Source organism: Camelus dromedarius, chromosome 15 (genome assembly GCF_036321535.1).
Source record: "Camelus dromedarius isolate mCamDro1 chromosome 15, mCamDro1.pat, whole genome shotgun sequence".
NCBI classification, from domain to species: Eukaryota; Metazoa; Chordata; class Mammalia; order Artiodactyla; family Camelidae; genus Camelus; species Camelus dromedarius.
This window is the reverse complement of record NC_087450.1, coordinates 57193074-57211556: the sequence shown is the minus strand read 5'-3', so window position 1 is coordinate 57211556 and position 18483 is coordinate 57193074. Positions and strand designations below refer to the sequence as shown.

The following is an 18483-nucleotide window of genomic DNA, read 5'->3' as shown; positions in this document are numbered from 1 at the left end:
GGACGGATGTGGGGGCAGGACAGAGGACTCCCCGACGACTTCCTGGCTCTGGGCCTTTATTTTCCAGGAAGGTGGAGCCCCATTTCCCTCTTCAGGGGAAGAAAGCAGGAGAGAATGGATGGGAGTGACAGGGTGGGCTCCACCTTTAAGGAAGGAGAGGGGCTGGCGTGGGAGGTGCAGAGACGGTAGGACAATCCTTTTACGACCTGCTACAGCCAAAGGGCTCCCAGTCATGGCGTTCCACGAGTGTTTAGAACTCAGAAATGCACGTGTCTGCAGCTGCTTGATTTTCTAGCCCTTCTTTATTTTTTTCTTAATTCCAAAGCATGTGTCAGAGTTAATGAAGCAATTCTATTATTAAACCACTTAGAAATTTAGAAGACAATGTACTTGGGTTTGAATGGAATAATTAGATATCGGGGTGGGGGGCATTTGTAAGAGAATTACATCTAAATCTCATGTGTTACCCCTGGTACCACATCCATGAACAAAATAGGATCACTCAAGTTGCTCAGAAATGAGTGAGTTCATGCATTTTGGTAAAAAGCAAACACATTTCTATTCCGAGAGGAATGCTTTATGAAACACTTCAGAATGTAGATCTGAAGACTCCATTTCTGGTTTAACATCTACTGAGAAAGCCAAAATCATCTTTTACTTTTGAAGAAGTGTGTGATGTTGCTGAAAGCCATGAGGATTTGCTCTGGCAGAAGCAATACCTGCTAGGATGCTGGGGTGCCTTTCTATTCTGTGCTATGAATCATCAAATGCATTTTAAGCTATATTTTTGTTGATGGAGAAATGGAGGCTTTTGGATGTGGTGGGATGTGGAAGGGACTGGGGTGGGGGACTCTGCCAGGCAGAGTCTGGTGAGAGCCTGAGGGGGTCTTGTGGCGTGAACTTGGGCTTCCAGTCCTGTTTCCTGCTGGCAGACACACAACAAGCCACCTTAAGCTTGGCATTAACCCACATTTGGGTTGCTCAGTGATTTACAAGGCTCATTTCCAGGCGTAACATCACTGGTTTTAGATCCACTCCTCGTCCCCCACATCCCTGCCCCCGGAAACAGGTGCAGATCGTTTCCTCCCAAGGGCACACATTGCTCACATGCTCAGAGTCGGGATGAATTTGAGTTGTGCCCTGCTCCAAATTTGTCTAGACTCTGTGCCAAGTTAGGCCTACGTGTGTGTGAGTATAAATGAGGGTGTGGACGCAGGACTGGGAGGCAGCTTGGAAGGGTGACAGGAGCACTGGATTTAGAGCCAAGAAGATCTGAGTTCAAACCTGGCTTGGTCACTCGCTAGATTCTTGACCTTGGGCAAGTTAATTAGCATCTCTGAACCTTATTTTCCTTTTCTGTAAAATGGAGCTGGTCACAATACCTCCTAAAGGGTGTTATGAGGCCTTAAACGAGACACAGGATGTGGACGTGCTTTGTAAATGATGAAGCAATAACTTGGAATTCAGAGGCAAACCTGGCGTGTCCCCGGGAGGGTGTGACTGTTCGAGGACCCTGAACTCATGTCATGTGCTGATGGTGACAGACTGCCGGCTCATCCCTGGGACAAGACCCTCCACTCCCAGGGGCTGCTTTGCTCAGCACTGTTTAGTGGTGATGGGACAGACTGTAGTGAGCCTCCAGGGGGCTTTGACAGATTCATTTCTGAGTCTCAGCCCCTTGCCCAGTGCCTGGCCCATGGCCTCCATCACCCACTGCCAGACAGAATGGACTGGAAGGGGGACCGTAGGAGCCTCAGGTAAACAGAGAGAGGAGAATGCACTTCTCCTCTTTTTCTACCTTCTCCTTCCTCCCTCCCGCCCTCCTCCTCCTGATTTTTGTGTTATTTCTTTCTCTGGCTGACACGGTGCTCAAATCGCTCTAATTATTTAGTTGTCATTTTGCATTTAATTGTTTGCCCGTGAACTGATTCACTTATTTAACGCAATTGATTCAGATATACTTCCTCGCGTTGTGCTTTGACCTGGAAGCTGTGGTTTTCACGTGGGAAGACCAGAGGCATTCAAGGACTGTGACTCAGCAAGTCTGGGGACCTCCCCACCCCAGAAGGCCAGTTTTCCTCTCTGGGAAATTGAGGAGATGCCAGTCTCCTTCCTTGATGCTCTGAACACTCTGTGTTAACTGGGAAGGTGTGGGGATTCTTGGCAGAATAGACGTTTTCCAGACAGAGCAGGTGGTTGCCCCCTAAGGAGGGGGTGATGAGGGCCAGGCATTTATAAGACAGGATCTTCAGATTGGGGAGAATTGCTAATTTAAGAAATCCTGGGAGCTCTGGGAGTACTTGTGCCCCCATAAATTCTTCATGAGGAAGTTAAACCAGCAGGTCCCGGTCCTATGGCAGTTCCCAGCTCTTCTGTAAACTCTAGGATGTCCTTGGGAGATATTAAAGCTATTTTTCCCCCTAAAATATTGAACAACGGGGAAAGGGACCCTGAGGAGCTTCTTCCATTTGGCTCTGAGCTATTTGGTATTAGGAGAACCTTGACTTAGTCTGCTCGAGCTCCCGTAACAAAATACCCTAACCTGGGTGGCTTAAACAACAGAAATTATTGTCTCATAGTGCTGGAGGCTGGATAGCTGAGATCAGGGTGCCAGCGTGGTCAGTTTCTGTTGAGGACCCTCTTCCTGATCTGTGGGTGGACACGTTCTTGCTGGGTTTTCATGTGATGGAGAGAGGATGCTGGCGTCTCTTCCTTTTCTTATAAGGGCACCAGTCCTATACGGTCAGGACCCACCCTTATGACCTCGCTTAACCTTAATCACCTCCTTAAATGCCCCATCTCCAATTTAGTTGCATGGGCTTCGACACACGGATTTTGATGGGGGACACAGTTCAGTCCACAGCAAAGGTCAAATATTGAGTCCGTGTAAGTGGGAGGAGCTGGGGCTTTGGAGTCAGAATGAGCTGGGTTCAAAACCTGGCTCTGCTGCCTGTAGCGGAGGGGCTTGGGAAAGTTATTAACCCTTCCAAGACTGTTTCCTCATCTATAAAATGGGGGAACGAGGCTCATAGCTCCCAGGGCTTGTGTAAGGATTAAGCAAGGGGTCGACTTTGCATGCTAAAGAGGTGGGGCTATCTTTAAGGCCTGCCTCTGCCCCTCCATCCTGGAAATCTGTGATCTTGAGGCTAGAATATGGTGTCTAGGAGGGGCCCCTGGGCTGGGTTCCATCCCAGGGAGGATGGTAATACCTAATTGTCAAAGTTAAGAGGCTCTAAGATACCATGTGGGGAAATACCTACCTAGTTCAGTTCTTGGCAGGTAGCAAATACCCAATAAATGTTCTTGCACCATGGCTCCAGATGAGGCCTGAGTTGGGGGGATGACAGTCAAAAAGATTGAACACCTACTATGCGCCAGGTACTAGGGATATATCAGTGCAATAGACAGGCATAACCCCTGCTGTTCTGGAGCTTAGCGTCTTTAGGGAGAAGGAAGACATGAACCAGATTATTACAAAGGCTCGTGTCTGTGGTCTTGGGTCCAGGCTCACCTGGCTGGGGCCTCTGCCACTCCTGCTGCTGCACAGATGGCATCCTCCAGGGGGGTTACCCTCCGGCGCCTCAGGCTCATCCCTTCCAGGAGAGGTGCCCTGGGTGGGAGAGTGGCAGATCTCTGCCCTAAGTCCCTGGCATCTCCTCAAATGCCAGCTCAGCTTGCTGCTATGAGCTCGCTCTAGACCATCTCCTGTTTTGGGCAGACACTCTGGGTCTCTGTGAGTCACAGAGCCACCCCTTAACCCCCGATCCATCTATAACAAACATGTTCCTGGAAACCAAGGCGCCTCAGTTGCTGGCACTATCTACCCGCCACGATTGCAAATTTCTGTCCTCTTGGTGGTGTTGAGAGTTTCATGGTCTGCAAAACAGGTGGGATGGGTTAGGTGGTCTGAGGCAGACTGGGTTTAAACATAAACCAGATTTGGCAGAAACTGGAAGCAGGGACCTAAGCCTGTCACCTTGACTACCTGCATAAGTAGACCTTTATCTTGGCAGAGGAGTTAATGGAGTAGAAATGTGAACTGTTGCCTGGAGAGTTTATAGAAGGCCTCCCTGAATTGTTCTAACACTCTTTCCTCCTTACCCAGAATTGAAGGGCAGCACAAATGGATTTCTTCTTTGAAAGAATTAGAAAGCCTTAGGAGTGGTGAGCTCACTGCCTGAGTGAGCTCCTTATTCCTTTGCTGTTCGGTTGGTCTATCCCTGTGATCACCTGTATTTAGATGTTGGGGCAGAGGCTACTAACTGCCCTTCTCCCTTCGGGCAATAAGAGCCCCTGAGTTTTAGCCAGGCGTGCGATCAACCACCCCAGACCACATTTCTCACCTACCTTGCAGCTAACTGTGTCCATGTGATCAACTTTTGGCCAGTAGGTGTGAGAGGAAGTGGTGCATGTCATTTCCAAATTATTATTATTATTTAAACCAGATTATTATTTTTAGATTAATAGTTTGTCTCATCTAGAAGACTTACCTACTTTTTTAAGCATATAAATTGCTTGCCCTGCTCGCTCCTTCCACCTTTCCTGGGCTGGGATGTAGAGGTGGTTTTGAGGAGCCAGTGGTCACTGTGTGGACACTGATGACAGCCTAGGGGATGGCAAAGCACATGACAGAAGAAATCTGGGTCCCTAAGTGACCTCGTTGAGCTGAGACACCTGCCAGCCTTTGTCCACTGCCTGCGTTCAGACTGTTATGTGAAAGAGAAACACATTTCTATTTTAAGTCACTATATTTGGGGGCCTCTGACATAGAAATTTAGACTAAATCCTGAGTAATGTATATGTTACCAGAGTTAAGGTGTGGTTAGGTGTCTAGTTACCTGTTACGTGGTTCTATGCAGGATGCTGTTCAGAATTATTTCTTGCTACCCCTAACGTGACATAGGTTGCTAAGACTTCCTAAGATATTATAGTGGACAAATTCTACCCATCTCGCTTATAATTTTAGATTCCTTTTAATTTTAAAACCAAGTATATGCCAAGTAGCACTTTTGGAAGATATAATTCTAGACAACTTGGGTGCTTACTTATTATATCAGGCAGTGAACATTATATAATCTGGTGAATTTCCCATATGCCAGGTCAATTTAATGCTTGCTATGATAAAACTAGATTACCATCGGTTTCTTTTTATTGTGTTTCTTCCGCGATGTCTGTTTGATCTTTGTTTGTTGAGGGACTTATCATACGTACTGTCACACTTTTTGCTGGCTTGTCGGTAATGTTCCCCTCCCATCCGCATCCTTTCCCCTGTGCACTAAAGGGCTCCCTCTTTCCTTATGACTCACTTTAAGTGTTCCCTCTCTGCACTGATGGCTTTCCATATAGGACACTCCCGGGCTTCTATTAGAGTGTCCATCACGCTGAATTTGCTTTAGCTGGTTGTTGGCACTGCTGGAGCGCGAGCCTATTGTGACCCTCCCTGCTACTTGTCCTCTTTACAGGTAGGGGTGGATTTATCCTAGACTGGTTGTCTGTAAGTTGGTCTCTTGCAAAACTTGTGGAGACTAGCTAAAGCCAAGAGCTTGAGGCAGTCAATTCTGGCAGATTCCTGAGGTGGCCATGTTGTAAAAGCTGCAGTATAAGGCTTCAGCCCCACCCCCTGATAATGACACTTGAGGGGCTGGTGGTCTCCTAGCCATGGGTGCTGAGATGGAGCCAGAACCCCATGCATCATATTGATGTTGGATCCCAGCCTCTGATCAGGCCAGGGAGGAGCCAGTACCCCTGTAATCATGCAGCTCAAAAACCTCACAGCCCAGGGGCCAGGGTCCATCCTGCTCAGATTCTGATTTCCTGCTGCTGCTCCATGCGTCCCCTCAATAAACAGGCTCCAGAGGGCCAGGTATGTCTGGGTGTTTACTGCATACTTGACATCTTGGAATCCCTTCTGCCTTTCTTCTTCTTAGTAATAGAACCTCGTGAATTTTTATGGTATCCGTGATTACCCACATAGAGGCAGTTTTCCCCAGCTCCTTTTGCGGCCCATGTGATCATATGACTAAGAGGTAGCCAGTGGAGTATGGGCAGAAGTGATGTGTGCAACTTATAGGTCACAAATTTATTAGGAAATTGTGAGCCACGTCCTCCACCTCCTCGCCACTCCCCCCGCCAGGCTCCCACTGCCTTTCCCATGGGCTGGAACATGCAGCTGATGATTTGAGTGAATGATATGACCACAGTACAAACATAACATCCTAGCATATGATAAAGCAATAAGACAGGAGGTCCCTGGGTGCTGGAAATGTTCTATACCTTGATCTGGGTGGTGGTTACACAGGTGTATACATATATAAAAATTAATTGATCCTCCCTCTTAGGATTTCTGTACTTTTTTATTTTTTTAAACTTTTTTTTATTGAGTTATAGTCATTCTACAATGTTGTGTCAAATTCCAGTGTACAGCACAATTTTTCAGTTATACATGAACATACGTACATTCACTATCACATTCTCTTTTGCTGTGAGCCACCACAAGAGCCTGTATATATTTCCCTGTGCTACACAGTACAATCTTGTTTATCTATTCTACATTTTTAAATACGAGTCTGTCCCTTCCCACCACCACCCGCCCCCCCGCCCCGTGGCAACCACAAGTTTGTATTCTATGTCTATGAGTCTGTTTCTATTTTGTATTTATGGTTTTTTTTAGATCCGTATATGAGCGATCTCATATGGTATTTTTCTTTCTCTTTCTGGCTTACTTCATTTAGAATGACATTCTCCAGTAACATCCATGTTGCTGCAGGATTTCTGTACTTTATTATATGTAAGTTATGCCATAATAAGAAAAAAGACAGAAGGGACCTGGTTCCCTGAATTACCTTGTGGAGTAGAAGTCACCTCTGATCTTTTCCAAAAGAGAAAAAAGAAATTCACTTATGGTTTGGGCCGTCGTATTTGGGGAGTTTTAGTGCCAGCCATTTAGCTTGTACCTTCACTAGTAGATTTCTTAAATGTAGGACTTTAAAACTTTTATTTTGTCCCCATGATTTCCACAGAACTTGGTGAACAGAAGATGCTCAAGATGTGTTTAGTGAATGCATGGTTTTTGTGTGTGTGTGTGTGAGTATGCTATATAAATTTGGAAAAGGGAAAGAGTTACAGCAGGTGGAAGGAGGGCGCCTCCCCCCGCAGCGTGGAGTCTGCCACAGTGAAGCTTCTCACCCCACCTCCTGCCCAGGCCCTTCTTTTCAGCAGGATCCGCTTCAGCAGTTTTCAGCTTGCTTCAATAAATGACAAGGACACTCCGAGGGAGGAAATGCTGCCTGCTCTGCTCTGCTAATGGGGGACAGGTGGGTGTGGAGAAGACGGGGAGTGCTGGGGCAGACCCCTGGCAGCGAATTCAGTCCCCAGGACTCACCATCACCCTGTGATCCTTGGCTGCCCGGCTCTCTGTGGTGGGGAAAGTGCAGAGGATGGTTCCGGAGTGGCCCAGAGGGTGCTGCTGCTGCTGCACTGAGTCACGGGAGCCAGGGTGGTGAAACAGAAAGAAGGAGGGCTGACAACACACACTGCGGCTGGCTCTGCCCCCAGGGGGCCATCTGGTTCGGTTGGAAACCTGGCTTCTGTGATCAGGGCTGTGCCAGGGACCTGGACTCCAAGAGAAAGGACGCACACCGTCCTGCCCTCAAGGGGCTCACGGTCCAGCAGGCAAGACATGCCCCTAGACAGACACCGTAATAAAAATGGTACTGTTTTATTTATTTGATTAGATGTTTGGCACCTTTAATACATTATTTTATTTTCACAAAAGTCTGACAAATAGGTGCTGTTGATAGATGAGAAAACAGAAACTTGGAGAAGGTAAAGTAAGGGCCCAAGGTCAAAGTGAGGAGGCCACCCTGAACTGGGCCTGGGGACTCTGAGGCCCGTCTCTCTCCACTGGGTCCCACTGCAGGCTGGAGACCGCATGTCAGGACTGCAGTCGGGCCCTCTGTAAGGTGCTGGCGCAGGACTTCCTTAGGCTCTGAACTTGGCCTTAAAGAATGAGCGGCAATCCACCCAGGGGACAGAGGGTGGGTTTGGAGTGGGAAAAGGTGGTTATTCTAGACCACAAGGGCAGCATGTGCAAAGGCCCGGAGGAGAGAAAGCTTGGCATGTTTTAGTTTGGTATAACTAACGCACTGGTGTGCAAGGGGTAAGGAGGGTGGGAGATGAGGCCAGAGAGGCCAGCAAATGTCCTGTGGTGCCTCCCTTTGAGGGGAGCCCTGGCGTTGGAGGGGGTCAGTCACCCGTCAGGAGGACAACATGACTGCCAATCAGGGGCCTCTTGCTTTTACTCATTCTTTCCCTGCACAGGAGCAGGGCTCTCTGGGGGGACCGGGCTGTGGGCCTGTGGGACAGAGCACCTTCCTTGGAGGGGCACCTAGGCTGTGTGGACCCTGCCTGGCCCCTCATTCTGTGTCATCTGCCTGGGGTGTCACAGACAAGTCCTGAAAGCCCCCATTTCCCAAAGATCCTTTCATGGAACAATACTTTTTTTGAGGAAGAGAGTTCCATGGCAAAACACACAGAGAAAATGAGGCTTGTTTCCTCCCTCTTGGGAACTCTTGCAGGTGAGCTTATAAAAGTCTGAGAAGTACAGAATTCTTTTAAACTTTGTGCATTAATTTCTCCCGGCAGCCGTAACAGTGTATCACAAACTGGGTGGTTTAAAACAACAGAAATTTATTCTCTCACAGTTCTGGAGGCTGGAAGTCCCAAATCAAGGTGTCAGCAGGGCCCCGGCTCCCAGTGGAACCCACCCTGGTGGGTCCTTTCCTCCTCCTCGGGCTTCTGACGCGGCCATCCTTGGCGTTCTCTGCTCTGCAGCTGCGGCCCTCCAGCTGCGGCCTCGTCGTGGCTGTCATCGCTGGGTCGTCTTCTCCCTGCGAGTGCCCCTCTCCTCTTCTTGTAAGGACACCAGTCACACTGGACTAAGAACCTACCCTACTTCTTAACTAATTACATCGATGAAAAGCCTGTTTCCAAATAAGGTCACATTCTGACTTCAACATATCTTTTGGGGACACACCAGTGGAAGAAGCCCCTCTGGGGACAGCCAGCCTGGACCCCTGTCCGGCTCCAGCCCACGTCCAGTGGGGCAGGCCTGGAGAACCTTCCAACCCGTGACACTTTGTTTAGCCCAGAATTTCCCACAGAACTGTTTTATTTTTCCTCAGAACTCTTTTGAAAATGCCCCTTAAGTTTCCCACAGAGCTGGAGGAGAGAGGAACTCACTTTGGGAGACACTGCCGGGGGTGAACAAGATGGGGCCCACCCAGGGGTGAGGGGACCTGGGCAGGGGAGCCTCCTGGGGCCTAGAGGGGAGTTCTGGGGCCCCAGGGGGAAAGGGAAGGTCCACAGGGCAGGGACGCGGGAGTCAGCTTATCCGCAAGAGAAGGTTCCAGGCTGCCCTGCTCTCCTGGGCCCCAGGACACCACGGTGGATGTGGGCTGCAGCCGGATTGGGGTCCAGGTCGCCTGTCCCCAGAGGGGCTGTTTCCACCTCACAACTGGTCAGAGGCAAGAAGGAACAGATGCACAGCATCTGGTGTGTCCCCACTCCTGTCACCTGTGCCCACGCCACCTGGCAGGCGCCGAGCAGAGACGTGGGCGGCGTGGTCACATCACTGAGCTGGTCTGTGGAAAGCACTCAAAATAGCCCACAGGTCTGTAAACAGGTTTTCTTCCTGCTCATGGATTTTCCCCTCAACTAGGCTGCCACCCATCATTCCTGCCCGACGTTTTTCTCTTTGTCATCTCTGGGGAGAAGATTAAGAAAAATTTACAATTTTTCCCTATGGTAAAAAGACGTGGATCCAAGTTCAGGGTTTGCCACCAACCTGCCATGTGACCTTTAGCAAAGTCTTTAACTTCATCTTTGCATTTATGACGTGCAAAGAGTAATAACAGTGGCGGCGCCTACCTCCCCCGCCGCGGCGAGGGACACGGGTGAGAAGCAAGAATTAATACTCACCACCACTTTCCTCAGCTCGATTCTGTGCAGGGACTATTACAGGGGCAGCGACTCTGAACGTTCCCTGTCAGGTGCCACGTACACAACGTACCATGTGAGTGTGATATATGTCTTTATTTATAGCTCTCTCTATGCAAAAATATGGTATTTAGTCACGTATTAATCAGAAGAAATTTGCATAAATGATGCTTCTTTTCTCCCTTTTAATGGTACACTTCTGCTTAAAAAGAGAGAACATTATCTGAATGTGTAATCGTGATAAAAATTTTAAGTCAAGTTTATTCTACGATGTAATTGATGTATCATAAAATTCAGGTTTACAGTTCTGTGATATTTGCCAAATGTGCACAGTTGGGTAAATATCATCATGATCCAGACAAAATTTGCTTCATTCCCCAAAGTTTCCTCTTTTCTCTCTTGTCCCTTTTGAAGTCAGTCACTCCTCCCACCCTCAGCCCCTGGCAGCCTCTGGATTTCTTAGAGTTTTGCCCTTTTCTGAACGGCTTTTAAATGAAGTCATATAGTAGCTTTTTGCGTTGGGCTTCTTTCTCTTAGCATAATGCTTTTAAGAATCATTCATGCCATTGGGTGTGTCAGTAGTTCATTCTTTTTTATTGCTGAGTCTTGGCTTGAACCTAAGACAATTTATTTATCAATTCACCCGTTAAAGAACATCTGGGTTATTTCCAGTTTGGAGTTCTTACCAATACAGCTTCTATGAACGTTCAGGTACAACTCTTTCTACCAACATGTGCTTACATTTCTCTTAGGTAAATACTTAGATGTGGATCATATGGTGGGGGTGTGTTGAACTTTTTGAGAAACTCCCAAACTGTGCATGAGAGTTTTAATTGGTCTGTATCTTTTTAAGTACTTAATATTGTCTGTCTATCTATCTATTGATTTTAGCCTTTCTTATAGAGCATGGTGGTATCTCGTGGGGTTAATTGGTATTTCAGAATGACTAATGACGTTGAACATCTTTTCACATGCTATTTACCATCCATATGTCTTCTTCACTTAAGCGTTCAGATATTTTGCCTGATTTTAAAATGGGCTTGTTTTGGTGAATTTTGAGATTTTAGACATATTTTGGATTTTTTTATCATATCATATCATATTTTCCCCAGTTTATGGTTTGCTTTTTCATTTTTAAAGTGTCTTTCAAAGAGCTGTTTAATTTTTTTCCCTGTTTTGATTACTACTGCTTTTTGTATCTTATCTAAAAAAAAAAACCTTGCCTAATTCTCAGGTCAGAAAGGTTTTCTTTTATCTTTTCTTCTCAGAGTTTTACAGTTTGGGGTTTTACATTTAAGTCCATGATGTATTTTGTGTGGGGTTTTACATTTAAGTCCATGATGTATTTTGAGTTAAGTTTTGTATCCAGTGTGAGGGGTGGTTGAGGTTCTCTTTATTTTTTTGTGTGTATGGATATCCAATTGTCCTCGGACCATTTGTTGAAAAGACTAATCTTTCTCCACAAATTACCTTTTCACTTCAGTAAAATGTCAAAGGACCATCCATATATATTTCTCCTGGATTCTCTGTTTTGTTCTATTGATCCATATGCCTTTTCTTTCACTGATACCACATTGTCTTGACTCCTGTGGCTTTATATTTAGCCCTAAAATCCAATAGGGTGATTCCTCCTACTTTATTCTTCTTTCTCAACATTGTTAGACTATTTTACTTTATTTTATTTTATTTTGTTTTATTTTATTTTATTTTATTTTTTGCATTTCCAAACAAGTTGTTGGTTGATTTCTACAAGAACCTTCTGGGATTTGTATTAGCATCACTCAGAATCTACATAGATAGATCAATTTTAGGAGAACTGACTTATTAATAGTACTGAAGCTTCTGATCCATAAACATGGTGTATCTCCCACTTATTCAGGCCTTTCTTGATTTCACTTATCAGTGTTTTGTGGTTTTCAGCATATCGAAAACTACGTATTTTAAAAGTTTTATCACTAAGTATTTCATGCTTTTCATACTATTGTAAATACTTATATTTATGTTATATACGCATATATATTCCTATTTCCAATCGTTTGTTGCTTGTATATAGAAATACAGTCGACTTTTTGTATATTGAGGTTGTTTCCTGTGGTCTTGCTAAGCTGGTAGCTTTTGTTGGAGATTATTTAGTTTTCTATGTAGACAGTCCTGACATCTGTGAATAACGGCAGTTTACTTTCTTCCTATTTGTATGACTTTTTCCTCCCCATCCTCCTCCTCCTCCTCCTCCTCCTTCCTCATTGCACTGGCTCGGATCTCACTGAATATGAGTAGTGGCAGTGGACATCCTCACCTTGTTTTCAATCCTTGGGAGAAAGCATTCAGCCCTTTACCATTAAGTATGATGTGAACTGCAGGCTTTTCATAGATGCCCTGTATCAGTGCCCAGGTTTGCTGATTTATTTATTTATTTTCATAGACTTTATTTTTTTTAAAGACTTTATGTTTTAGAGCATTTTAGGTTTATAACTAAATTCAGAGGAAGATACAGAGAGTTCCCCCATACTCCCTGCCTCCACACATGCATAGCCTCTCCCATTATCAACATCCAGCAGAATAGTACACTTTTAAATTTTTTTGCCAAGGAAAACCTACATTGACACACTGTAATCACCCAAAGTTCATAGTTTACCTAGGATTCACTCTTGGTACACATTCTGTTGTCTGGATGAATGTGTAATGACATATATCCTTCACTATAGTATCACACAGAGTATTTTCAATTCCCTGAAAACCCTCCATGCTCTGCCTGTTCATCTATCCCATCCCCCCACCCCCTGCAACCGCTGGTCTTTTAACTGTCTCCATTGGGTTTTTTTTTTTCCCAGAATGTCATAAATTGGAATCATACTGTATGTAGTTTTTTCAGACGAACTTTTTAAATTTACTAATATGCATTTAAGTTTCCTCTGTGTCTTTTTATGGCTTGATAGCTCTTTTTTTTTTTAGTGCTGAATAATACTCCATTGTCTGGATGTACCACAGTTGATTTATCCATTCACCCACTGAAGGACAGCTGGGTTGTTCCCCAGTTTCGGCAGTTATGACTAGGGCTGCTGTAAACGTCCATGTGCAGGTTTATATGTTTGTTTTCAACCCCTTTGGGTAAGTACCAAGGAGCACAATTGTTGGACCATGGGGCAGGAGTATGTTTAGTTTGTAAGAAACCACCAAACAGTCTTTCAAAGCGTCTGTACCACTTTGCATTCCCAGCAACAATGAATAAGAATTCCGGCTACACCACATCCTTGCCAGCACTTGGTGTTACCGGTGCTTTGGATTTTGGCCGTTCTGATAGGTATGAAGTGGCGTCTCACTGCGGTTCTGATTTGCAATTCATTAATGATGTGTAATGTTGAGAATCTTCTCACATGCTTTGCTGTCTTTGTATCTTCCTTGGTGAGGTGTCTGCCCACAGGATTCCACAGACCCCAGCATTGCTTGGGAGATGCCCTTGAGAGGTCGCTGGTGCCCAGCAGCCTCGATGGGAGGGTCATAAACCAGAAGAGGCTTGCGGGTGGGGCGATGAGGAGGAGGTGGCGATGTCGCATGTGGCCTGCCTACAGGAGGAGCCCGTGGATGCCAGGCCATGATGCGTGAGGACCTGGCAGCATGGCTGGAGAATGGGGAGGACAAGTGCCCGCCTTGTCCCCCTGGACTTGAGCTGCCTCTGCACACAGATGTCCTTCTAGGGAGGAGGCGGGGAAGGCAGAGCCCGAATTTGAGCACACATGCCAAAGAATCAAAGTTTGAAATGGAAGTGACTGAGTGGAGTTAACATTGAATTCCCACTGCCTTCCCATCATCAACAGGAGAGCAGATCAAGGTGTTGACAGGGCCATGCTGTCTCTGAAGGTGGTGGCGATGGATGTGTTGCACGCCTCTCTCCCAGCTTCTGGTAGCCTTGGGTATTCTTTGGCTTGTAGAGACATCACTCCCACCTCCATCCTCATAGCGGTCTCCCTGTGTCTCTTCACGCTGTCCTCCTTCTGTGTGCATCTGTCTCTGTCCAAATTTCCCCTTTTGAAAAGGACACTGGTCATTTTGGATTAGGGCCCACCCTAATGACCTCATTTTAACTTGGTTACATCTGCAAAGACCTATTTCTAAATAAGGTTACATTCTAAGGTCCTGGGAGTTAGAACTTTAGGGCATCTTATTTGGAAGACACAACTGCATCCATAGAACATCTTACAGAGTTAGGGCTCCCAGGACTCTCTTTGGGAAATCCTGCCCTAAACATTAAACTGCAGGATTCTAACCACATTTTCGCCACAAAACATGTTGCCATCAAAAGAGGTGGCTGGGGACAGTACAGGGAGCACTGGCCTTGGGGAGGTGTGGCAAACCCGGGCCCAAATCCTGGCTTTACCAGGGAGTGGCTATGTGACCTCAGCAAGTCATGTCACGTTTTGGGACTTATTTTTATTACCTGTAAAACTAGAGTAACTATCATCTGCCTTAGGTCAGCTTGGACTGCCAAAACAAAATACCGTAGACTGGGTGGCTTAACACAACAGGAATTTGTTTTCTCACAGATGGAGGCTGGAAGTCCAAAGTGAAGGTGCTGCTGGTTTGGTTCCTGCTGAGAGCTCCCTTCCTGGCTTGCAGACAGTCTCCTTGTGTGTCATCACGTGGCAGAGAGTGTGAGCCCCCTGGTGCCTCCTCTTATAAGGACACTAACCTTGTTGGATCAGGGCCCCACCCTTATGACTTCATTTAATCTTAGTTACTTCCTCAAAAGCCCCATCTCCAAATACAGCCACACTGGGAGTCGGGGCTTCAAAACATAATTTTGGGGGGGATACAAACATTCAGTCCACAACACCCTCTCCTCCAGTATTGTTAGGAGGATTAAGTTAGATACCATGTATAATTGTTAGCGTGAGGCCTTGAGGATACTAAATGCCCACAAAAGACCCCTACCTTCCCTGATTGTCTACATGGTAGAAGTTTATTGCTCTCTCGTGTGTTTGGATCTTTATTGCAGGTGAACCTATATCCTGAAAAACACATGAGGATTGCTGAGAAGGGAACGCTGCAACACAGCCACCAGAAGATGCAGAGCTGCTGCTGACTTGGGAGAAGCTGGAAGGACCTTATTTAATGGAACCCATACTGATGTCCACCATGCATCTGGGTGCCGGGTATAGAGGCTGAGAAGCCAAAAGGAGCACGGAAGTGGAATGGTTTGGGCGGGAGCAGGCCAGCAGCTTCCTTTGCGGAGTAGAAGAGTGACACGCACAGGTAAAGGGAAGGGGTCTCTCCCGCCCCCATCAGGACCTGTTCTATCCCCGTCTCCACATTCCGTCCTGTAGGCTGACGGGACGGAGGTTGGGAACTAACATTTATTGAACACCCACCGTGTGCTCAGAGATGTCACACCCAGGATTGTTTTCAGTTTCATTTACTTGACTTGGAAACTTCCCACTGAGGAATCTGAGGCTCAGGAAGACAAAGCTAGTAAGTGGCAGAGCTGGGCTTCGAACCTGGGTCTGTCTGACTTCATCGAGCTTTGGTGCCAGTGGTCCAGCCAAAAGTTTTCAAGAGACTGCTCTTTGGGTGTCACACTAGCATGTCCTTATGTGTGTATGTGTGAGGTCCGTGAAGGCAGGAGCCTCATCAGATTCATTTCTAGCTCCTCCTGAACAGCATCCAGCATAGCAGTGAGAGTGAGGTGAGAGGGGCTTGAGAAACTGTAATAGGGAAGCACAAATCTGATTCCACATTGGGTGTTTCTTTTACTTTAACATTTGTATTCTATTGCTTTCCCTACAAGATAATCACTAAAGGGATGTTGCCTATAAGCTTAAATTATACATAATGTCCCATCTCTGAGAAACCTGCCTTCTAGGTAATGAGCCTTAAGCTGAAATAACTTTGTTTAGCTCACCGGCAACATCCTGACCAGGCCCACCTGTGAATGACTGCAAGAAGGAAGAAATTAACACCTCCCCTCTGGAGGCTGACCGGAACAGGAAATGTTTGACTTTACTCCCTCTCCTTTTAGTATAAAAGAAGCCTGAATTCTAACTCAGGCAATATGGCTCTTTGGGACGCTAGTCCACCATCTTCTCAGTCTGCTGGCTTTCTGAATACAGTCGCTATTCGTTGCCCCAACAACTCGTCCCTTGATTTATGAGCCTGTTGTGTGATGAGCAGTATGAGCTTGGACTCGGTAGCAAAATGTTTGTTGGAGCCATGATGGATAGGCGATGGATGGATACAGTGTTCAGCATCCTCGCTGTGAGAGCCCAGGAGTCCCCAGGCACAGGCTGGGACAGCACTCCAAGTGCTCACTCCTCTCTCCTCTTTATGTGTGCAAGGTAAGTAAGGAGAAAGGGTGGCTTTCTTGGTATTCCTTGAGTCCCTGATCAGAGCCAACCCCGTCCCAGCTTCTCAGCCTTGAGTCCGCTCTCACCAGTATCTGGCCCCACTGGCTTTTCTCATGCCTGCTGCAGCAGGAAAGGGTTCAGCACTTCTGGTCTGAAAAGTCACAGAAACCTCTTCAGAAACCGACACGGATGTGTAAAAGGGAGGTGCACTTCTTAGCCTTCATCCTCCTTACAGAGATTTGAGTGTTTCGCTGCATTCATTTAAAAGTCAATTTACCCCAGGAGGTGGGGAATAGTGTGCTCTAGAGCTCAAATGGTGTGATTTTTGCAAAAGTCAGACACTGGGTAAATCAACACGGCTCCCATTTGAAAACCATCAAAATCAAGGTCTATTTGTTTAAGCTGCTTCTTTGGCACAGACAGTCTGCCAAGACTACAGATGAAACGGTTGTTCCTGCTGATGGCTTTGAGAGACCAATCTTCCTTCTCTCTGCTGAGAATCCCAGTAGCTTAACCCCTCCATCCTCTTCTGCTCTGCCATCTTTGCCCCGAGCATTTCTTGGAGCTGTCGTGAGCACCCAATGGGCTAGGGGGTGATAGCTTTAATAAAGATTGAGCTACCTCTGTCTGAAGGATTCTCTCTTCCATGAACTCTTGCTTTGCACATAAGTTTTTCACATATTTACACACATCTTTCCTGCTTGAGGGCAGGGGTCATTTCCTATGAGGCCTCCGTCTCACACATACTGTTAAATATATCTCTGTGTGCATGTACGTGTGTGCATGCACGGATAGATAAACGTGCGCTATGACTGGGGTTGGAAGAGTTAAAAGCCAGCTCCACGGAGCCAGTTGGCAGATAACTTTTCAGCCCAGCTGCTGGGGAGGTGGAGGGGGTGGCTGATAACCAGACCAAGTCAGCAATTATCATTTAAAGGACTTTATGTATTGGGGAAAGCTTTTAGGGAAATAGCCCAGATGTCTTTTTCTTCTAAACCCCACTCAAGATTCTCGCCATGGCTGCCCAGAGAAATAGAGGTGCCCATTCGCTTGGGAGATTAGTTGTTCCTTGAGACATTTTTTCAAGGGCAGAAAAAGACAGGGCCAGTGGGGACAAGAAAAATCAGCCAACGGAAGACAAGTGAGGACAAAGATGCTAAGAACCCTTTTTCCATCATTTTTCAGCGTGGAACCTTGGGATGTTGCCTGTGGATCTTCCTGAGATGAAAAAGTAGATTCGCAGTTAACACAGAAAACAGAAGGAAGAAAGAGGAAAATGACGTGGTATATCCTAGTTACCACGGAGGAGAGATTAGCTGTGAACAGGGGGGAAGCCGATTTTGTATCCTGCATTTATGGCTCGGGAAGCTCTGTTCATTCTGCCGTGAGGTTCAGCGTTTCTACCTCTTTGGTTGTCTTTGTGATACGCGCTCGGTGAAAAGAACCTCAGGTATTGCTCGTGACGTGGATTCCACTGATCTTCTCAGGACTGAGGTCTTTTGAGGCTGTGCCACCCACTCCTGGTGTAGAGGCTGCACCCTCATAATTTGGATTTCCCAGAATTAGGCTCATTTACATATTCATGCCCAACCATATGCCCCAGTTCTTTATTCAAGGCATATGGCTGCCTTAGGATGGCACCCCAGGTTCTTACCCCAGGCACTGCCCTCTTCTCTGACCGCACCAGCCTCTGTCTGTACCTCTAAGCCCTTGCATTTCTGGATGAAAAGTGATCCCTTCCCCCAGCTGCTTGTTAATTGCTCACTCCTCCTTTCAGACTCCATGTCACCCTTCTGAACTTGTTTCTTATCTGCAAAACTAGACTGAGTATCATCTGTCTTAGTCTGGGCTGCCCTAACAAAATACTTGGGGGCTTAAACAATAGAAATTTATATTTTCACAGGTCTGGAGGCTAGAAAGTCCAAGATCAATGTTCTGGATGATTGGGTTTCTGGTGAGGGCCCTTTTCCTGGCTTGCAGACGGCCATTTCTCTTTCTGTATTCACCTAGCTTTTTTTCTGTGCTCACTCAAGGAGACAGAGGAGGAGGAGGGAGAGACAGAGAGAGACAAGGAGAGAGAGAATGAATAGTGCTTCTCTTGGGTGTCTCTTTTCATAAGGATGCTAATCCTATTGGATCATGGAACCAC

The 18483-nt window shown here is 46.4% G+C and overlaps 1 long non-coding RNA gene across 2 annotated transcripts in view; it reads left to right on the top strand.

Moving 5' to 3' along the window:
• LOC105091249 (uncharacterized) overlaps positions 1-18203 on the top strand; it is a 41437-nt gene extending 23234 nt beyond the window's left edge. Inside the window, exons 2-4 of one of the 2 annotated variants that reach the window (XR_837345.3) lie at positions 14538-14645; positions 14990-15246; positions 17520-18203. This is a non-coding gene — a long non-coding RNA (uncharacterized LOC105091249). Of the gene's footprint in view, positions 1-14537; positions 14646-14989 lie in introns of both variants that reach the window. The other variant, XR_004141437.2, reaches the window with a different exon arrangement.
• Positions 18204-18483: the final 280 nt, after the last annotated feature.